Source organism: Ochotona princeps, chromosome 11, assembly GCF_030435755.1.
Source record: "Ochotona princeps isolate mOchPri1 chromosome 11, mOchPri1.hap1, whole genome shotgun sequence".
Classification (NCBI taxonomy): domain Eukaryota; kingdom Metazoa; phylum Chordata; class Mammalia; order Lagomorpha; family Ochotonidae; genus Ochotona; species Ochotona princeps.
Window position 1 is genome coordinate 40,100,531 of NC_080842.1, and position 21,579 is coordinate 40,122,109.

Sequence of the window (21,579 nt, forward strand, 5' to 3'; positions counted from 1 at the left end):
TATGATCTTGTTTTCTTAGAGGAAGAAACACAAATGATTTGGACAAAATGCAAAGCCAAATAAATAGAAGAGACTTTCTGACTTCCCTATGAATCAGGAAGATGGAACTTGTGCCTATGCTTTGAGGTTACCCGATGTAGTATGAGTGTATCTGTTACTGAAGGATGCGAAAAGAATGGCGTGAGTATTTTTGCAAAATGCTACTGAACCAGTAAAAACTGCAAAGTATTTGCTATTCTTTGCCTTATTGTTTCCAGTTTGAAGAACAGTTCCAGGAAAAGTCAAAGGATAAAAGGTAATTTGTGCAAAGAGTTTATCGTTTCTTCCATGTAGAGAATGACAAGTTGGGAATAACAACTCAGACACCACCTCCTCCCCAGCATGTGCGCCATCCCCTTTCGAAATGAGAGAAATTAGTATGCTGGACTCTTCTAGCACTACAAATAATGTCAAATAGATAAATGGCTTCAGCACATGGAAATGTCCTTGAAAAAAAACAGTGAATGATGCTAAACGATGACACACAATTGTACCTACCAAGTGGCTGGATCCATCCAAATGTTAACCCAACAGCTGATGGACTCATGGTGAACCCAGAGCCAGGCAAACAAGCAGTTGTGTTCATTAGATTCTTGAATCAGTAAGGTTCCCAGAGCTTAAAGACATAAAGGCAAAGCCGCCTACTCACAACAAGGGCAGAAGCACAGCCTCTGTTATGACCACTTCTTCACCAGAGATGTGAGGGTGAAAAGGATCCCTGGCTACATCTCAAGCAGCAAATGAACCAACTTTGACATAAGCAGAACATGGGTAGAGATGAGGTCCCATTCCCTTCTCTAAGCAACAGCTTTAGGAGCCCAACCTCTCCCTGCCAGGTTCCTGGCCCCAAGCTCCAGCTGGCCCTTCACTGGATCCCTGAGCCTAACATTCTACACTAATTCTCCCTAAAATGCTCATGTCACACAGCACTCGCACTCCTCCAAAAATATTGGAGTGAAGAAATTTAAACAGAATGGCTTTCTGTGTAAGTAAAAGTCTTTCCAGATATTTTTCTTTTCTTGCAAAGAAAGAATGGGACGTGAAGGATCTGAATTCTAAGACTGAATTTTGTTCTGAACCAAATGTATTAAGTCTCAATTTCTCTATCTGCAGAATGAATGACATTGTCATTAGCCCAATGTTCTGTAAAAACATTGGACACAAGGAAACAGAACTTCCTCATGCTGTCCTCCATGATGCCTCACCCAGTTTCCAGAACTGAGCCCCTCAGTTGATTTTTCCTCGGAAGGAATTTTTGATTCCCTGAAGTGAGAAAGCCTCATGAGAATGAATGCATTACCCTACCAGAGTCTTGTCTCTGATGTTCTGAAAGTCCTACACAAAGGGATGAAAATCCTAAGATGAAGAGGAAAAAGACACACACCCTTTGTTTCCCAGCACGTGCTCAGCATGTACCGTGACTGGCAGGAAGCTCACCCTCTACCAGTTTTCTTACCCAAAACAGCACGGTCTTGGTCACATCACAGGTGAACCCGGACCAAATGGGGAAGGACAGGTTCTAGGCCCAGGTCCTAGTCTTGCACAGGTCACCAGTAAAGCTGAGCAGCAACATCACAAGTGACACTTGTAGTGGGTATCCCTGCCCTCCATCAGGTGCCATACGCACACATCCAAGCAAGCTCATTCTTCCCAGATACAACACTCATCCTATCTCTGCTTTCTGCAGCCAGTCACGGCCGTCAGCCACCCCCACCCCAGGTAATGTGGTGTGGCAACAACATTTCCAATAGAGGAGTACCAGAGACAGTTATGGTGAATTTGTCCATTTATTAGCAACCAAGCACAAGCATATAAGGCGGGGCCAAGGGAAATAAGCCTCAGGGTGGTAACAATATTTCTATTAGATATAAGCATCCATCACATATTGTAAGTCTAGCCAATCAGTACAGCTATCATATACTTTGCCAGGTGTCACTATGTACCCACCACAACTTATGTAACTCACCCGCATCCTGGAGTTGTTTATTACAAGACTATAACAAGTTTACCACAAGATGGGTATGAGTTGGGGTAGGCAGGGGGAGGCGGCAACCAAGTTACTGGAAAGTACCCAAATTACCAGAAGAGGTTGAGGAGGAGGGAAATACCCAGAGGGCTTTAGGCTTCTTGCCAACTTCATGGGTCTGCAGGGGTCTCAAAACGCCATTGAGACAGGAGAAGGATCTCAAGGGATACGCCAAAACCAAGGGGGGAGTTGCAAGTCTCTAGACATGCACCGAAACCAAGTTCCAGCTGCCCCTCGCATAGGTTAAGTAAGCTGAGACCCATCCCGGCACTCACTCGCCCATTGCTTTGTACGAACCTTCTCCTCTGCCCTATTTTTGAAAGCACTCCTCTGTAAGGACTTCTGTGTGCCCTTCCAGTCTCCAAGGTCAGCCTCACCCATCTCATCCCATCTGCCCAGTAGCCAGTGGCCTCCACCTCCTGGGGCTCTTCTCCACTCCTGCTACGCTCACTTTCACCCTCCAGCTGTGATTCTGGCCTTTGCTCCTACTTGGCCCAAGCTTGCCTGTTTGGGGTTTCTCCCTGCACACTCCCCAGATGGCTGCCAACTCTCCTTGCCCTCAACCCTCACGACTACAAAGCCCATGACTCCCTCTGTCACTGAACAGTTGACCTCTAACCTAGCCCTCTACCACCACCTCCACCCTCTGCAGGAAGTGCCTCAGGAGGTCAAGTTGAAGTGCTGTCTGCATGGACAGCTCTTTTCAAAATAAATGAGTCAACAGGGGCCCAGGAGCTTTTTCTTGAAAGTTGAGCTGGCTTTGTTTGAAAACACTTTTCCACTTACAAGTGTGCAGGGATGTTAGCTGGGGATGCCCTTCTGAAAGCAAGAAAGAGATCAATTTCTTCCCATGAGACAGACATACTGCTTTCTGGATTTACCCCAAGGCTTCAACCACCTGCAAGACCCGCGGCACAGTCCGTGGTGGGGGGCGCGGCACACCCACCCACTGGCCATAGAGAGCATTGCAGAAAGATTTTATAATTTGCATAAATGTCTTATTTATGCTATATACTCTGATATATAGGGCTTCCACATAAGCTACTGAGCATATACTTCTATATTATCATAATCAGCAAAGTCATCACAATTGTAAACACTGAATGAGTAGTCACTTTGCTTGCCTTCTTACATTTGTGTAAGAGGGTGGAGGGAGGAGAGACAGATCCTTCACCTGCTGGTTCACTCCCTAAATGGCTGTGTTGGTGGTAGCTAGGCTAGGCCAAAACCAGTTTCAGATCAGTTCCTAGTTGAAGATCAGCTCAGTTCCAGCCATTGCAGCCATTTAGCAAGTGAGCCAATGGATTGATCTTTCTCTTTCTCTCTCTCCTTTCTCTGTAAAATCTACCTTTCAAATAAAAATAAACACGTATTTAAAGAAATAAGCTGAGAGCTTTATTTTATCAGAGCATAGATGGAGAGAATGGTCATGAATGAAAAACACATGCCTTTCTGCTGGTGTTTTTGCCAGGAGAAAAGACAAAAATTTAACCAACACAAATCTGTTCTATCTTCCAGAGAAGTACAGGATGTCACAGGAGCTCCTAAGAGGCAGAGGTGGACTGGGCAGGTATTCAGCTGAGAACTGACAGATGAATAGATGCTGGGTAGAGAAGTCGGGGTGGGGTTGGCATGGATTGCCTTCTAGGCTAAAGGAAGGATAAAAAGGATGATCAGCAGGTTGGAAAAAGATGTAGCACCTCAGAAGCAGGAGGACGTTCAGACTGAGGCATGAACACCTGAGTCCACACACGCAAAGCCAAAGCCCAACAGGCCAGTCTTTGCCTAGCCATCTCAGTTGAAGTACTTTTCTACTAAAACAGGCAGACATCACAGCACAGAGTGTGGAAATTTACATCCATCTTGCATTTAAAATCTCCCATCATGACACGGGTCCATATGACGATCTATTTCACCTGTTTGCCCCAAATCCTAAATCCCCAATCCAGACCATGTCCTCCAAGCAAACACAGCTAGGACCCAAGCACACAACTCCCATGTGCCTTAGAGCATCCTAAAGAGCTGGACCACAGACTGCTTTCCCCTTGGGTTACATGCTTAGGGCAGCTGGCAAGCTGAATGCCACATAACGTTCCCTGGAGTAAAGGGCCCACCTGCCATGGGCAAAACAGGGTTGATTTTCTGGCATTATCTTCCCTATCCTTCCTTTAAAAAAAAAAAAAAAAGACTTACAGCCCTGCTCTCAAGTTTCTTGAGCCTCACTGGACCAGGCAGAAGGAGCACAAGCAAGTGCAATGAGAGTGAGAGAAAGAGATAGGGCAAAGACAAGTTCAGTAAAAATTATGCTTCAATATAATAAACTGCTAAATACAAAAATGAAAATAGACACGAGACAGTTGAATAGTATCCTATAGCCATTTTAAGGTGGATAGAAGCCGGTTGTATATAAACTAAAATTGAAATGTCAATGAAGTAGTCACAGGATGCAGCTAAGAACCTGCATTTTCTGACTTATCAGTCACTCAATACCATGTCAATTAATTCCATAATGTTGTAAACTGTTGTTGATGTTATGTTATGGCTTTTAATTGGTTGGAACAATATTCTGCCAGCTCTGCTTTTAGACCAGAGATGGTCTCCCCAAGAAACTGTTGAACTGACCTGGACAATAAGATGCTGGACTCTATGCATGGTACATGCTTGCAATGAAAGAAGCATAACTGGATTTGAACTGTAATACTGCAACAAGGTGGAGTAATCCACCATGAGGGGAGGGCACGGGAAGGGGTTGGGGGAACTCAGAGCCTATGAAACAATATCATAAAATAAAATGCAATAAAAAAAGAGATAGGGCAAAGAGATGTGCTGGTAGGAGAAGCAGCAGAGAACATTGGGGATAACTGAACAGCAGTTTTTATTCTGACACTATGGAAGTCACAGCCCATTAGATGTTAGATTGAGCTAACAGATGAAAAACTCAATCCAAAATAGCAAGAACTTCAACCTCATTCCCCTGGCTCCTTATCTGACAGGCAGTGACCTCTCAGCTCCCACAAGGCTCCAGGCTCCTCCTCACCTCTGGGCCCCCAGAAAGCTGTTCCCTCCACCTGGGCATCCCCCAGCTGGAACCCTTAACTTCCCAGCTTCGATTAGTGCTCCATAGGGAGGAGTCACCTGACCAGCCTATGTAGGAAATGTTTGCCAGTGTCGGTCCTGCCTCAGCCCTAACCTGTCTCTTCATTCGCTAAAGAACACCTGCTGGGTCTATCCAAGTGTGCCCTCTCTCCCCTCCAAAATGTCAGTTTGCTTGGAGCAGAGGCCTGGCCTGTCTGGTTCCCTGATAAAGTCCTGGTTGAGTGACACTTGGTCATGGGCCATACCCACCTCTGCATGTCTTGGGAGGCAGACAGCTGCAGAGACAGCCCCTATTTCCGGACTGTCTGCTCAAGGCCATCTGGTGGAGAGCCAAGACAGAGTCTGCCTCTCGTTCAAAGTCAGGTTAGCCTAAGAAAGGCAATGTCTCCTGGAGCAACAGCAGGCGGCACTCTCATTGCTCACAATTGGTTGTGCTCAAAGTAAACAAATCTGAACAGAGTTGAAGGAGAGCAGCATGAGGATACACACACATACATGCAAACTCCCTGATGATGCCTGCTTCTTGGACAATTAACTTAAAAGTCTCAGGACCCAAATTACAAATGATCTCAGAAGTCAGACTAAAACAGGGCCATCTGACCCTGCATGTGAATCCCTTCTCCCGGGCGCTTGCATATTTTACAAGGTGTGTTATACCCGCCATCATATGTTCTTCACTAAGACAAACGCCACAAGTCAATCTCTTCATACCTTTGTCTTCACACACACACAATATATATACATGTGAACAGATACAATGTACATGTATACATGTGTGTATACACACATGCACATATGCAGGTACTTTATGTGCACATGCATGTATTCATAGATATATGTATATGAACAGTATGCAGTGCACCCATACACTTGTACACACACATGTACATGCATTCACACATCCACTCTGCCACATTACTCACTCTGCATGTCCTCCCCAAGGACTGGTGGTCATATCTGTCGCAGAGACCCTCATTGCTTTCCATAGTTCCCTGGGAAGTGTTCTCTCTTCTCCTTGCGTTGTGGAAGGCAGTGACTTAGAACTCGAAGTCCAGGGCCCAGTGTGATGTCTCAATGACTAAATCTTTGCCTTGCATGTACTGAGATCCCATATGGGTGCCAGTTTATGTCCTTGCTGCCCCACTTCCCATCCAACTTGTAGCCTGAGAAAGCAGAGGAGGATGAACCAAAGCCTTGGGATCCAGCACCCCCATTGCTCAGCTCCAGCTATTGCAGCCACTTGGGGAGTGACCCAGTGGACAGATCTTTCTTTCTGCATCTCCTTCCCTCTGTAAATCTGTCTTTCCAATAGAAATAAATAAATCTTTGAAAAAAATAACCCTAAGTCCATTCTCCACTCCATTTACCCATTCAAGCCACACTGGCCAGCCTTGCCAAGACAAGTTCTGTGTGTCTTTACATATTTGATTTCCCTTCTGTAGATTTTACAGTCTGATTCCAAGGCATCCATTTGATTCCAGCTCAATTGCTATATTTTTAAATCCCCTGCCATGCTTCTCACTCTTACTTTGCCACAAAAACACAACAGCTGAATTAGCTTCTCTCTGTTGATCTTTCCGAGATCCTATCTTGTTGTGTACACGTCTGGCTCTCTCACTAGTTTACTACCTACTCGACTCATGGTCTTATTAATCTTTGTAATCACCTTGAGTTCTAACCAGTACCATGCACACAGCTGGCATTCAATAGGTATCTGTCAAATTGAATGTAATTTAAAGTGGGTCATTAATTCAGCTCTATTCATTGAGGGTGGGAGTCACATTCCCCTAGATTAGCTGAGAGCATTTGCATATTGAGTTGATACAAATGGAAGATAATAAAGTAAATAATAATTTTATATATAAAAATGGACTTTGTTAGGAAAGTAAAAATAAGTGTTTCTCTTCTACTGTTAAGTGTTTTCCTAATTTTCATAAATTTATCAGTGCTCCTTTTATAATAAAAATAACTTTTGAACAAGCAAATCAGAAAGCAGAAGTCATATGCTCATTGAGGGCGTAACATGCTCTGGATTAAGGCAGACACATGTTTATTCAGCATGAAACCATCAGGCAGCACTGGATTCTGCACAATATCCTGCTAAAAAGAAAAAGACAGGCTTGCATCCAGCTCCCTGACACAGAGCAGACAGGCACTGACAAGTCAGCCAGCCATCATGCACTGCACTGCTGGCAGCTCCCTGGCCTCCATCTGCTCAAGATCTAGTCCCAGTTCCAAACATGTGGACGAGTATCTCCTGTTATCTAGTTGAAATGTCAAAAGGGCCTTAATTTAATTATTTGAAATCTCCAAGCTAAGCTTCTAGAAATAATTCTATCTTAATCTTGGTATACTTTAGCTTCCCTAGCAGAGTCTAGAGTTATCTTTAAATTAAAATGAGATCTTAACTCTTCAGTTGGGCACAAGACCCTGCACCTGACCCAATCTCCCTTCTCTGCTTCTCTGCAGATGCTCGCTGGAACTGTGTCTCCATGTGCGCAGCAGAGTGCTTACATCAGAGTCACGTCTGTCCAGGTTGATACAGACTCCTAAGCCCTTTACTAACCCTGAATTGAAAATCAGTTTCCCAGGAATAAGTGGGCAACTGGCCTAGCAGTGAAGCAGAGAAACTCCTGCTGCTCTGGCACCCCGTGTGAAGGTGTGTAGGTCTGGGTCACAGATACAGTTCCTGCTCCCATTTCAGCTGCTTGCCTATGTGCACCTTGGGAGGAAACAGGTGACCAATAATTGGCTCTGTGCTACCCACATGAAAGAACTAGACTGAGCTCCTTGCTGCTGGCTCCACCTACTCACGTCTGGGGGAGTGAACAAGCCAGGGGGAGTGAACAAGTCAATGGGAGTGTCCATCCCATCTTTTCCTTCCCTTTTAAGTGAATGCGAATTAAAAAGTAGTAAGTTCTGGAGATTGGCTTTGTGATTCAACCGGCTAATCCTCCACCTGCAGAGCTGGCATCCCATATGGACGCCAGTTCAAGCCCTGGCTGCACCACTTCTAATTTTTTTCCCATTTCTAATCCTGTTCCCTACTTATGGTCTGGGAAAGCAGCAGAGGCCTTGGTCCTCTGCAACTACATAAGAGACCTGGAAGAAGCTCCTGATTTGCTCAATTCAGACTGTGGTCATTTGGGGAGTGAACCAGTGAATGGAGGATTTCTTTACCCCTTCTCTCCTTCTCTCTGTAGATCTGCCTTTCAAATAAATAAAATCAATTAAAAAAAAAAGGTTCCCTCAGGAGATGTTTAACAGCCACAAAATCTTGGGCATCAACCCCAGCAGACTAAGACTGCTCAGCACTCCACCAACACAGCACACTGCTTCATGTCCTCTACATGGGCTACTCTCTTCCTTTTGGATGCCTTCCTCCTTCATCTTCTGCTCATGACACCTCTGCTAGCCCTCCCTATCATAATATGCTATTTTCTCTATCGGTTCCACTTTAACACTTGATACTTGCTCTGGGTTGGATGTCCATCCCCTCCCTAACTCACACTGAGATCAAAATGCAGATCAAATTATAACTGCAGGAAAAGGTAGGTGCAGTGGAAAGTGTTCAGGTCCCAATGGCTCCACTATCATGAATGGAAGATGGGTACCCTGGGGTGACCTGGAAACTTAAGCTCCTTCCCTTCCCTTTCACATGTGTGCCCCCTCACTATGTTACAATGCAGGAAGCATCTCCCCCCACCCAGTGTGGCCCTTTGCTTTGGGGATTCCCAGCCTTCAAAACTGTGAGCAGGAAGTTTCTCCTCTTCCTAAGTCACTCAGTCCTTGGCATTCTCTCACAGCTGCAGAAAACACTATCTTCAACTTAACACTATCATCAACTGGACACCTGTCTGGCATCTGTTGCATCAGAGCTTCTTGAGAATAAGAATGGCCTCACCTCCAGGACAGGATCGTGGCAGAGCAGAGCTCTGTGGAGGGTTCCCGAGGGAGATGAGTTAGGACCCAGGGAAGGAGAGCTGCAAGGCTTAGACTAAAGAGTATGGCAGGGGATATGCATGCTCCTGAGTGGCATCCCAGTGTGACAGCATAACCACAACCTTTCAAATCAGAAACACTGCATTTAAACCCTGTTCTTGTGCTTCCCGCCTGCTTGCTCCCAGCTAAGACTCCCTGAATCCCACAGGGGTGCCAGTTCATGTCTTGACTGTTCCGCTTCCAACCCTGCTTATGGCCTGGGAAAGCAGCGGAGGGTGGCACAATCTTTTCGCTCCCTGTACCCCCATGGAAGATTTGGAAGAAGTTTCTGGCTCCTGGCTTCAGACCAGCATAACCCTGGCCCTTGCAGCCATTTGCAAAGTAAACCAACAAACAAAAGATCTGTTTCTCTGTCTCTCCTTCTAACTCACCCTGTCTAACCTTGCCTTTCAAATAAAAATAAATCTTTAAAAAGACTCCTAAATCTCCATTTTCTCATTTGGAAAATGGGAAGAGTAGCACCTGCTTTCCGGCTTGGAGTGCTAGATAAAATGCAGGATGCCCAGTCATGTTTGAATTATAAATTTTTGTTCAAAGTATATATAGCCTATGCATTATCTTATGAAATTCAAGTGTAACTGACCACTCTATATTTTATTCGATAAACCTGACAACTCCATGCACAGGTATTGCAAGGATTCAAGAAAATAGCAGCAAGTGTCCTTCAACAGCACACACAGTAGGCACTCAGAGGTAGCACTTACCAAACAACAGGAAACCATTAACATTGCTTGAATAAGAGCATGACAGAGCCATCCATCTCCAAGGTTCTAAATTTAGCTTCAGCCAAAAACCATTATTTGAGGTTACTTAACGTGCCTAGAAGTAAAAAGCCGAGCTCATTGAAAATAGATCATGTAAGTAGCTTTCAATTATAACTTTATCTTTTCCAGGTTCTGCCCCAGCAACTTTGTAATCTAGCGTTTTTGAAGTGTCTAATGATGCTGCCATAATAAATGAGGACAGTTATGCTTTCCCAGAATGCCATGGTTTTAATGATATAGTGTGTCAGGCATGTGGTCTGACTCGAATGACAATTGACTACCTCATTGTTAGTTCTGCTCAATGAACTTAGAGCTCTCAGTAGTGGAGCCAGGCTTCATCAGTCCCAAACCTCAATCCAAGGCTTTACTGCAAGATACATTTTCCTTCCACCGATGGCTTCAGGCAACAAATGAAAAGTGTAATAAATCCACAGAGAAAAATGTAACAGAGGTGTGCTTTCCTCCAGATGTGCTACGGAGTCAGAAGCGGCAGATTCTGCCCAGAATCCCCCCCCCCACACACACACACATCAGTTTGTCTCCAATCTTTCCCAGATACATGAGAGAGAAAAAAAAAAGTCCAGTTTCTCTTACATCCAAAAATGTCCCTGAGAATTCAGCCTTGTGCCATGAGTTGTAGTAGAAAGTGAAACATGCTGAGACAGGCATTTGGCAGAACAGCCAAGACACTGCTTGGCATGCCCAAATCTCACATCAGAGTGCATGAGTTCAAGTCCTGGCTCCACTTCCCATTCCCAGTTCCTGCTACTGGACCCCCGTTTAGAGGCAGCAGTGGATGGATGGCTCAGGTACCCATGTGGCCTGGATTGAGGTCCAGGACTGCTGGTCCAGCTCCAGCTACTGCAGGCAGGTGGGGGAGTGAACCATTTTCTCTCAAATAAAATGAACAAATAAAAAAATGTTACAGTGACGTGTAACTGTCAACTCTAGCGTCACTTGTAGAGAAGGGTATCCATCAGTCTGGGTTTCTGGCCAAGGTCATGATACAGATGCCACCCACCCAGCCAGGACTAAAACTTAGTCCTTAAAGAGGAGAATAAACTTGTTCATTTTGAAGCCCCTAAGTGTTGTTGAGTTGCCTTATTACCTGGGTCTAGCCTTTACCCCATATGACTCAATCAGGTCACATAAGCCAGTTGAATAAGAGCATCAGCTCCATCATGATTAGTGTGAACACCAAATACCTCTGTGACCAAAGCCTACAGGGCTATTAGGGGTTCCCAAAATGTAGATGTTAAAGCCCAAGCCACAACTCTCCCCTGTCACGCCTCAGAATCTATGTTTCGAGGTAGGGCTTTAAAGCAGCAAATAGGTTAAAACAAGGTCATTGAAACACTGATGTTCTGAGAGGCTACAATACAAGTAGACAGAGAAGACCAAGTAAGACACAAGAAGAGGACAAGCTAAGCAGAGAGGCCCCGGGAGAAACCAACCCTGCCAAAACTCTGACCATGGACCCCTGGTGTTTAGAACAGTGAGAAAGATAGCTGTCTAAATGTTCCAGCTCTGTGATCTGAAGGACTTGGTTGTGCAGCGCTAGCAGGTGCATGTAGGGTCTTGCATGACTCAGCTCCTTCCCTGCTTGCCAAGCTGGCACCTGTGCTGGGCTGCACCTGCCCCCTCTCCGCTCCTCCCCAGGAAGGTCTCACCTTGCCAGCAGCTCTGACTCATCTGCTATATCCCCTTGCCCCTCTGTGTATTTCCTTGCTGGCATTGATAACATCCTGTAATTTTTTCTTAGTTCTTGCACGCCCCCAAGGGCACTCTCTGTTGCTGGATAGCCCGCCTGACTGCATGAAGGTTCTCTCCCTTGTTCCCCACTGTGTCCCTAGCACACAGTGTCATGCCTGATACACCGAGGGGCCTCACTGAACAGGTATCAGGACAATGAATTATTGACAACATACAGTTTAATGTATACAGCATGCCTGAATAAGATTTCAGGCTTTGGCCCAGATATCATTCCTAGAGAAGTATTTGATGGGAAACTTCGTATCAGCTTGACTGGGTCACGGAATACCCAGATATCTGCTTAAAGATTATTCTAGGTATGCTTAAGGCTACAATAAACAGAAGTGTCAGGGTTGACCCGATGGCATAACAGGAAAGGCTGCCCACTGCCTGCAGCACCTACATCCCCTGTGGGCACTGGTTCCAGTCTCAGCTGTTCTGCTTCTGACCCAGTTCCCCGTGGCCTGGGAAAGCAGAAGATGGTCCAAGTGCTTCTTGGGCCCCTGTACCCATGTGGGTACAGCCCTGGCTGTTGCAACTATTTGGGTTAATAAGCCAGCAGATGGAAGATCCCTCTCCATTTTCCTTCTCCCCTTCTCCTAACTCTGTCTTTCAAATAAATAAAATAAATCTATTTTCCAAAATGTGTCTCTGATGTTGTGGTATAAATACCCAGTTCTTATTCCCATTTCCTGGCATGCAACTTCCAGAGCAAGTGAGTTAACTAGCAGTTGGCATTCTGTAAAGAAACTGCAGGAAGAGGGCTTGTCACCACAAAGACTAGGCAGGATCAGAAGTCTGGGACTCTCAACTCCTACGTGCCACCTCCAGGGAGGCCAGGGGAGTTGAAGGTTCCACACATCAACAATGTCCAGGGATGCAATTAATCATGTTACCTAATGAAGCCACCCTAAACAGCATTGCTTAGAGAAGCAACTATTTCCTTTGTATAGCCCTGATCATACACCAATAAACATGTTCACTGGAAACATGGAGACATTGGGAACATGTTCTGTGATCCATTCATGCAAATTAACTGACATGGAGGAACCCTGAGTGTGGGAACCCCAACCTGAAAGTGGAAGGTCAGAGGCAGCGGAGGTAAACCAACCGCTAGCTTGTGACCATCATTGACAATGGGCGAAGCAGGGGCAGTCTTACAGACAGAACCTCCAGACTGGGGGTTCTAAGTCTCTTCTTCAGGAACACAGTGGTGGGATTAAATTGAATCAATGGACACTTGGCTGGTGTCTACCACTGTAACACTGTATTCTTGATGTGGGGAGAATCTCCCAATCTTTTGGGGGCCATAGACTTCTATTGATTGGTGTGGTGTCAGACCAGAGGAAACAGTTTGTTCTTCCTACCCAATGCCCTCCAAGACTCGTATTTGAACTTAATCCCCATGGAGATGGTATTAAAATGGGTCTGAGGTTAGCATTGTGGTGCAAGGGGTCAAGCCACCACTTTATGATACTTGCATCCTGTATCAGAGCACCTGTTCCATTTGTGCTACCAATCCAGTTGCTTGCTTATGAGCATCCTGTGAGGCAGCAAGTAATAGTCCAAGTACTTGGGTTCCTGCCACCCATGGGGGACACCCAGATGGAGCTCCTGGATTTGGTCTGGCCCAGTGTGGGTTGCTGCAGACATTTGCGGAGGAACTAGTGGATGAAAACTCAATGTGTGTGTGTGTGCGTGTGTGTGTGTGTGTGTGTGTTGTATCTGCCTCTCTTTCTTCCTCTGCCGTCTGTAACTCTGCCTGTAAAACACACACAATTCTGGCAAGAGCATTGGGCCCTTTGGGGGAGTGACTCAATCCCATGGACAGGACCATCCTGAGTGGAAACTCTCTCTGAAGAGCCTGAAGCATGTTATCCTTGCCTTCCAGCATCCAGCATGCAGATACAGAGCCCCACCTCACAAACATAGGGCAGCCCTCACTAGCTGTTGAACCTGCTAGCACCTTGGTTTTCCCAGACCCCAGCACTGTGAGAAGGTCCATCTGTGTTCCTTATCCATCACTAGCCATGAGCACCTTGTCAAAGCCGCACTCAGACTCGGGTTTCAGGATGTGATTGCTACCTGAATTGGCATACTGAGCAGTTGCCCTTTCCCAGGTAGTTGGAGACTAAGTAATCCACTGAGGGCCTGAATTGAGAAGAATTTTGTGTTCTCTCTCTTGCTCACTTATTTGCATTCTCTCTCTTCCCTCTTGTCCCTTTCTGCCTGACTGCTTGAGCTGGAACATCAATCTCTCTCATCCTCCAACTGGGATCTACATCAACCCTCCATTCTCCCAAGACTTCAGACTAGAAGTAATCCACCCATCCTCCTGGGTCTTCAGGTGCCACCTACAGACTGAGACTTTACTTCCACAGTCAAGTGAACCAGTTCCAATCAATATCAATGTGCTATCTTTGTCATTTCTTTAGAGACGTTTAGACAGGATGAGATCAGCTTAGCACAGCTACAGGCCTGAGAAGTGGACACGAGTGGCTCAAACCCATCTGAATCCAGGCATCTTGGCCACAAATGTGTATCCTAGGAGACAATCTATTGCTGAAGTAAAGGGGTAGTCCCATTAGCTGTCATCCCTTGGGGTGCCAGAAACATTTCTGTGAAGCCTTCTCAATGGTCTTACTTCACGCTATACAAGACTCGTGCAAAGCTGACGCCAGAGAGGCAATGTCTTACTGTGAAAAGGGTGGCAGGATCAACCAGCACAGAGCCTGGGGCCAGAGCACAACCCACAGCCACAGCACTGTGAACACAACCCATCACGGAAGGGACATATCTTTATGTGTGACAGACCTAAAACAACAACAAAAACACCCTCTGGGAATTCCCAGGAGGACCTCTAGGGAAGCGAGCAGCTAATAGCCAGGGGTTGATGAGGTTCAGATGGCAATGCTAAAATGATTTCCCAAAAATTCAAAGGCTGGTGAGATTTTTTTTAATCTACGAGCATGTGAGTCAAATTGGTGATACAGACTCTAAAAGGGTTGGCATTGTGTTTAGCAAGTAAAGCTGCCACTTACGATGCCAGCATCCAATATTGGCACCAATTAAAGTCCCGGCTGCTCCACTTCTAATTCAGCACCTTGCTAATGAACCTGGGAAAGCAGTAGTAGATGGCCTAAGTCCTGGGCCCCTGCACGCACTTGAAAAAGCCAGAGGAAGCTCCTGACTCCTAACTTCTTACTTGCCCAGTTTGGCCATTGCTGCCATTTGGAGTGAACCAGTGGATGAAAGATCTCTTTCTCTTTCTAGTAAATAAACAAATCTTACCAAAAAAAACTAAGTCGGGCTCGGCAACGTGGCCTGGTGGCTAAGGTCCTCACCTTGATCCCATATGGCCGCTGGTTCTAATCCCGGCAGCTCCACTTCCTCTCTATCTCTCCTCCTCTCAGTATATCTGACTTTGTAAAAAAAAAAAAAAAAAACAAAAAAAAAACTAAGTCACTTTTATACCAAACTCATAGCATATACTCATTAATGTGTGTGTGTGTGTGTGTATGAGAGAGAGAGAGAGAAGAAGAGAGGAGGGGAGAGGAGAGAAGAGAAAAGAGGAGAGAGAAAATGAACAGCATATTTATTGAATGACTTGGGGGAGATGTATGTAACCAGGAGTGGGAAATCTTGGAGGGCAGCTTAGTATTCTGCCTACCACACCGGCATGGTTGGTGCTTCAAGCTTGAACAATGCTCATGTGTTGCCTCTGTTCAAAATGATCGTGGAGTGGTCTTGCTTGCTCCATCATGGCCCCAGTGCAGCTCTATCTGACATGTTCACGCTCAACCTCCAGCTCCTAATGACTGAGAATTGCTTTCTTATTTCTCATGGGGAAGACGCTAGTGACATCCCAGAGGAAAAACAGATACAAAGAGCAGTTGTAGGACCAGCACTATAGCACAACAAGTGAAACCACCACCTGCAATGCCAGCAACCCCTATAGCTGCCAGTTGAAGTCTTGGCTACTCTTATTTCTATCCAGCTCCCTGCTAACACACCTGGGAAAGCAGCAGATGATGGCCCAAGTCTGGTGTCTCAGGACCTTGTATCCACATTAAACTCCTGGCCTCAGCCTGGCCCAGCCTTTTGGTTGCAACCATTTGGGAAGTGAGCTAGCAGATAGAAGTGCTTGCCCCCCTCTCGCTCATGCGTGCTCTCTCCCTCCCTCCCTTCCTCCTTCCTTCTCCTCCTGTCTCTAACTTTGCCTTTCAAAAAAAAATGAGCAATTGCCAAGAGAAAAAATCCAAGTAGCCAAGAGACACACAAAGAATTGCTCAATGGCATGCCCCACATCAAGGACCCTGAGGTGGTGTCAGGAGACTGCCCTCCATCCCAGGGTTCAGAGGCATCTGGAAGGCTGGGTGTGGCTTCTCCCATTATCTCCCCTTTTCCCCCAGATACAAGGAGGAAAAAAGTATAATGTGGAAATGGTGACTTCACCCACCTTCCTGTAGCCCTTGATCTTAACCACCCTAATTAACTATGTAAAAGTCATCAAAAATAAATAAATCTATAAGAAAAAAATAAAAGAAGAAGAAATGTTCAATGGCTCCGGAAACCAACCTTTGGATGCAGTCACATGCATCTGATTGGCAGAACATTGAAAACTTGATAAACCAAGGTTGGCAAAGATGAAGAAAAGCAGAAAATCCCACAGTGCACAGAGGAGTACAAACTTATGACTTTGGAGAGTAATCTGGCCATACCCAGTGTGACACGGAACGTGTGTACTCTGATCTGCCAGCTTAACATTCATAGTTGCCCTGAAGACATACATGTCAGAATGGTGATCACATGTAATAGAAACAAGTCCCCCCAAGTGGAAATAACATGATGTGTGCATAAACCGCATTCCATCAGATACCCAAACACCATCTGGCATTTAAAAATTAATAAATCCCAGAAACAGAGTTAAGCCTAAGTACCAAGACACAGCAGAACATTTACACAAAATGCTATTCATGTACACTTTAGAAATGGGCAAAACAAGCCTTTATAATTTGTATGGATATGCAGCATATGTGACAGAAATCTAAAAATGTGGATGGAAGTTATAAAAGTTGGATTTGTAAGCAAAAGCACCTCTGGGGAGAGAGAGAGGGAGAATAAAACAATTCGAGAAGGATACACAGGAGGTTTCAGTGTGTGGTGTGTCATTTCTTTTCAAGACCGTTAAAGCAAATATGGCTCAATACTGAGATCTGATGAGGCTACATAATGGATATGTGGGTTTCAATTGTGTTACTCTTGTTTCATATCTGGAAGTTTGAAGCAATAAAATTGTTGTTTGATTTGAGTGGGAGAAGGCAAGTTCAATTTTCTAAGAAGGGAGAATAGGATCACAGGGAGGAGACCAGAGGAATGAAGTCAGAGGTGACAGAACTGAGGTGGCAGGGAACAGGGACAGGACAAGACGACTTGGGAAAATTTATGAAAAAATGGAACTAGAAGATAAATTTAGTTTGATGCAGAAAAATACTGAAATCTATGCAGTTTCCTTGTCAAAGGGTCTGGATTATTCTCAAGACCTTCTACAAGAAAGCCTTCCTTAAATCCCAATCCCAGTTCTGAACTCCTGTGATGCCCTGGACATTCCCCACCAACACTTGCCCCAGACAGCAGAAACTGTTTTCAGAACTCATCACATCATCCCTTCACTTTACATTTACAATACACAGTTGTCCCTTGCCACCTACAGGGTATTGGTTTCAGGTCCAAACCTGCAGATGTTCCAGTCCCTTCAATAAAATGATGTAATACCATCATAAAGCCCATATAACCCACCCCCATACACTTTGAATCATCTCTTCACATAATTCCTAATACAATGTAAGTTGTTGTCATATTATCTCATTCAGAGAATAAGGAGAAAAAGGTCTACAAGTGTTCAATATAGGTATTTTAAAAAAAATAATAATTTTCACTCGTTGCTGAATCCACAGATACCAAGGCCTAACTCCATTTACATTTAATATATTTACATAATTGATGGATAAACGAGAGTGGGCAGAATATCAGGCAGTATCTTCCTTATTATGTACTTTCAGTATCTGAATGATCATGTAAAATCTCTAAGCAAAAAATAAATGATTCTAAAAAAGAAATGATCTTTTCTCTCTCAAATATATGTCAGCTTAACCCAGGATGAAACCTCCTAAGAGTGAGAGCTTGTCTCATCCACATCATTTCTTCCAGCAAACCCAGCCTATCCTGGTTTGCTTTCCACATGAATGATGGGTCGTGCCAAACACAAGTTAGGGTTGTAAGGACCTACTCTTTCAGGCCCTCCCTTTGTCCTCTGACACAATGGGAACACAGGCTGCACCTCAGCCCAGTGCTGGCAGGCAGGACATCAAGCCCACACAACTCAGCAGAAAGGCAGGATACACCGCTGAACAGGTGTGAACCCTGAACTTGTCAGCACTAAGCCTGACAGCAAGAGGCAGCAAGCCTCAAATCAGAACCCACAGGATGGGAGCTGAGGATCAGGACACTCCCCAAGGGAAGGAAGGAAGAACCTGTCTATACTCTACATATGGCATGGTATCAGGGCACATCAAGACTTATGCCTCCATGAAGCACACATATGGGTGTGTGGTACATGTGAATTCTTACACAATCTAATAACAATTAAAGTTCATGATGCCACAGTCAATCGCTCTGGTGCTAACATCTGCCTATAGAATCCTGCCTGGTCAGGAGCCAGCAATAGAATCTGCTAAGCCCGGAATCTATGTTGCTTGTAGTCACTGACCAAAAAGTTCAAAACCCAGAGAGGAGAGAGGCACTCTCCATGTACCTTGAAGTCTCCCTTCCTGCTCACCTAAGCTACCTTAAGGTACCTTCATTTCATTCTTCACTGACTTGGCCCATGCCTTTGTCAGTTTTGGGGTACCGATTAGTTCCACAGGCTTAAGTAAATCCAGTCCTCATTTTGTAATCCCAGTGAGTAAAGGCTGGACAGGGGACCACAGAAAGCTTAGGAAAAATGAAAGCATTTTTTTCTGTTTATGTTTCTTTTAGATACCATCAACAGAGACATGCTACAGTGAAAGTTTGTGACTGTCTGAAATAAGGATTTTTCTATTGAATTGCTCTCTGGATTTCCAAAACATAATCACATCTGAACAGCCAGTTCATTTGGCTTACCCAGTATTTCCTCCTTGAGACTTCCCTGGAAGTCATTCTCTCAGCCATGGCCCAGTGTAATCTCAAGGGTCAAGATGATCAACACAGTGGCAGCCTCCTCTCGCTCCAGGTGTCTTACAGAGGTTGAAAGAACTGAGCTACATGTCGAAGAAAATGAGTAGCAATTCACCTCAAGGCAAGATTTGTTCCTGCAGAAAAATAGGGAAGAATATTAGTTCCAGTATGATTAACCATTGCAACAGTCAGAGACTACTTCTTGGTCCCTAACACAGACACATCAGATAGCATTCAGAGAAATATAAAATTAGAATGAGACATAAACCCAAGAGCAAGACAGGAAGGAGAGAAGATATGCAAGAAACAGAGTGTGTGGATGACTGCAGAAAAGGAGAAGCAAGGGGAGAAAAACAAATGGCACATAAAGCCCAGAAGGAAAGAAATGGACACAGCAGGCATTAACCAAGACAGAGAATAGTGACAATTTCTCAGGGGCAAATGCAGCACAAATTTTAGGCAAAGCAACCCCAGGCCGTGGGGTTGTCTTAACTCAATCAAAACCACTGGTGTCCAGAGTGGGGATTCACTGAAGGGCTTTTCTTTTCAGGAAGATTGCAAGCATCCCCTGGGTATCATTTCACCCACGCTGTGTCCCCTGTAAGCTGCCATTATTACTTTCAGTCAACTCTTATACAATTATTGCCACCCTCAAGCATGAAGAGATCAATGAGCTACAAAGAACCTCAGACCAGTTCACCACAGGTGACATTAGATGTTCTTTTCCCCTATCCAGGGTACCTAGATCTGGCACTCTTGAAAGATCCCAAAGATCTCAAGTTCTGCAGAATGGTGACAACCCTCAAGGCAGGAGTATGGAACATGAGATGAGCAACAGGGATATTTTCACCTATGTATATCAGGTATTTCCCAACATCTTGGAGGCGATTTTATTTTTCCCAAGTAAGGTCTGTGTTGCTGATGAATACAGAATTACCCTGTTTCAGACTGGTAGCTCACCCCCTCTTTTCCTAGCCTAAGCGAAACTACCCTAAAGCTCTCACTGCTCAACACCCAGCTGGTCTTCACTGGAACACAGGCTGGTCTTCATAAAGTCATCAACGTGTTGAGTAAAGGATTGTCATAGAGCCATTTTAAGGTAGGGCCAAATAGAATTTTCTCTATTCTAAAGGAAACCCAGAAGTGGTTAAAAAAGAAAAAAAGTTCTTTCAAGGTCCCCATATCCTATCAACAGTACAAATAGGGCTTGCATTTAAGATCCTCAGCACAGTCCCAATTGCTCTCCTTGACTGTCTATGGGGTGGCCATGATTCTGTCCTTGCACCGTCTCCCTCTTTTTGCTTCAGATCTGTGTTTTCAGTGGAAACAAGGCTGGAACCTGGGTCCTCCCTCCTTAGAGACAAGTACCATCTTGAATTCGGAGTCTGCCATGTCCCTGTGTTGCTAGTAGTATGATTTTTTTTTGAGAACATGCCTATAAATACCATGAGTAGGTAGGTTTCAAAGTCTTTCTGTCATTCTGGGACTAGCTGATTTTCTCTTTCCATGATGATGCTGAACGTCCTGCCCACATGAACTCTGGCTCATTTATTTCAACTCTATGTAGTCCACAGCCTCACCTCTTTTCAAACACTCGAAGCCTCTCTGATGGCTTACTCCTTGCCTGCCTCCCACCGTCTAACCATACAACTGAAACTCCCAAGCTACAGCCAGATGGGCTCAGCAGTCCCTCCTATGCATCCCGTGGGCTCGTCCCCTGCCAGGTTACAGCCCTGCCTAATTTCCATCAAGGTTTATTCTAAGTGATTGGATTAATCAGACTGTTGATACAGTAATTTCACTGCCATCCTCATAATTGGTTCTCAGTGGAAGTTGGTATCATCCTGATCCTTCTCAGTGGGAGGAAGGCTAGCTTAAACTGGGATGTGAACTTCCCGAAACCATGTGAAACAGGAAATTTGAAATGGAATCTAATTCTTAGCTCAATAGGTCACCAAGATGAGTTCAATCAAGTAAAATACAAGTTGGGCATGAGGGGCAACACACCAGGAATGTCATTTTCCCAAAATATTCTGATGAAGTGAACTCGACAATCATTAGCTCAACACTTGCTCTTCGAGAAAACCTGAGGAATTGCATGACTTCACAACAGAATAGAGTGGCAGATGTTGGACTTTTGGGACAGAGGGCCACAGGGAGTTGCCCGTGGAATGTGACCCACACTCTCCGCAACACCCACCTTCCCAGAAGCATCTGACAAACCCGCACCTCCTGGGACAGATGACAGCCCCTTTACAGGGAACTTCATCCAGGTGCTCCATTTGTTCAATGAGCAGTTTCATGAATGAATAGAAGTGGCAACTGTGAAGTCCTGTTGGCACTTAAAAGTTTCCTAGAGGCTGTCCAGGAAAAAAAAATTACACTAAGGCTGCCAAAATTGCTACCAACTAAGCTCACATATGGCAACTACAAGCAGGAAGTGGTAAAAGCTTGCCTACAAATATTCTCAGGAAGGCAAATCCACTCATTCTGCAAACACCAGGCATGTGCTGTCTGAGCCCAGGACCAGGGCCTGGGGAAGAGAAGGACCAAAAAAGGGTCTGCTGAGAAGGGAAATAAGGAAATGCTACTGACAGCCTACTCAGTAATATTTATATTGGATTTCAGTCTATTCTGTAATATTTATCCTGGATTCATCTTTACCACACAAAGCAGCAAATG

General features: G+C 45.0%; 1 long non-coding RNA gene across 1 annotated transcript in view; it reads right to left on the bottom strand.

The window, feature by feature from the left end:
* The window catches only part of LOC131481391 (uncharacterized), an 86,451-nt gene extending 65,238 nt beyond the window's left edge, over positions 1-21,213 (bottom strand). The window contains exons 1-2 of the long non-coding RNA XR_009246287.1: positions 21,098-21,213; positions 18,844-19,031 (exon numbers count right to left, since the gene is read on the bottom strand). This is a non-coding gene — a long non-coding RNA (uncharacterized LOC131481391). The remainder of the gene's footprint in view (positions 1-18,843; positions 19,032-21,097) is intronic.
* Between the last annotated feature and the right edge of the window lie 366 nt (positions 21,214-21,579).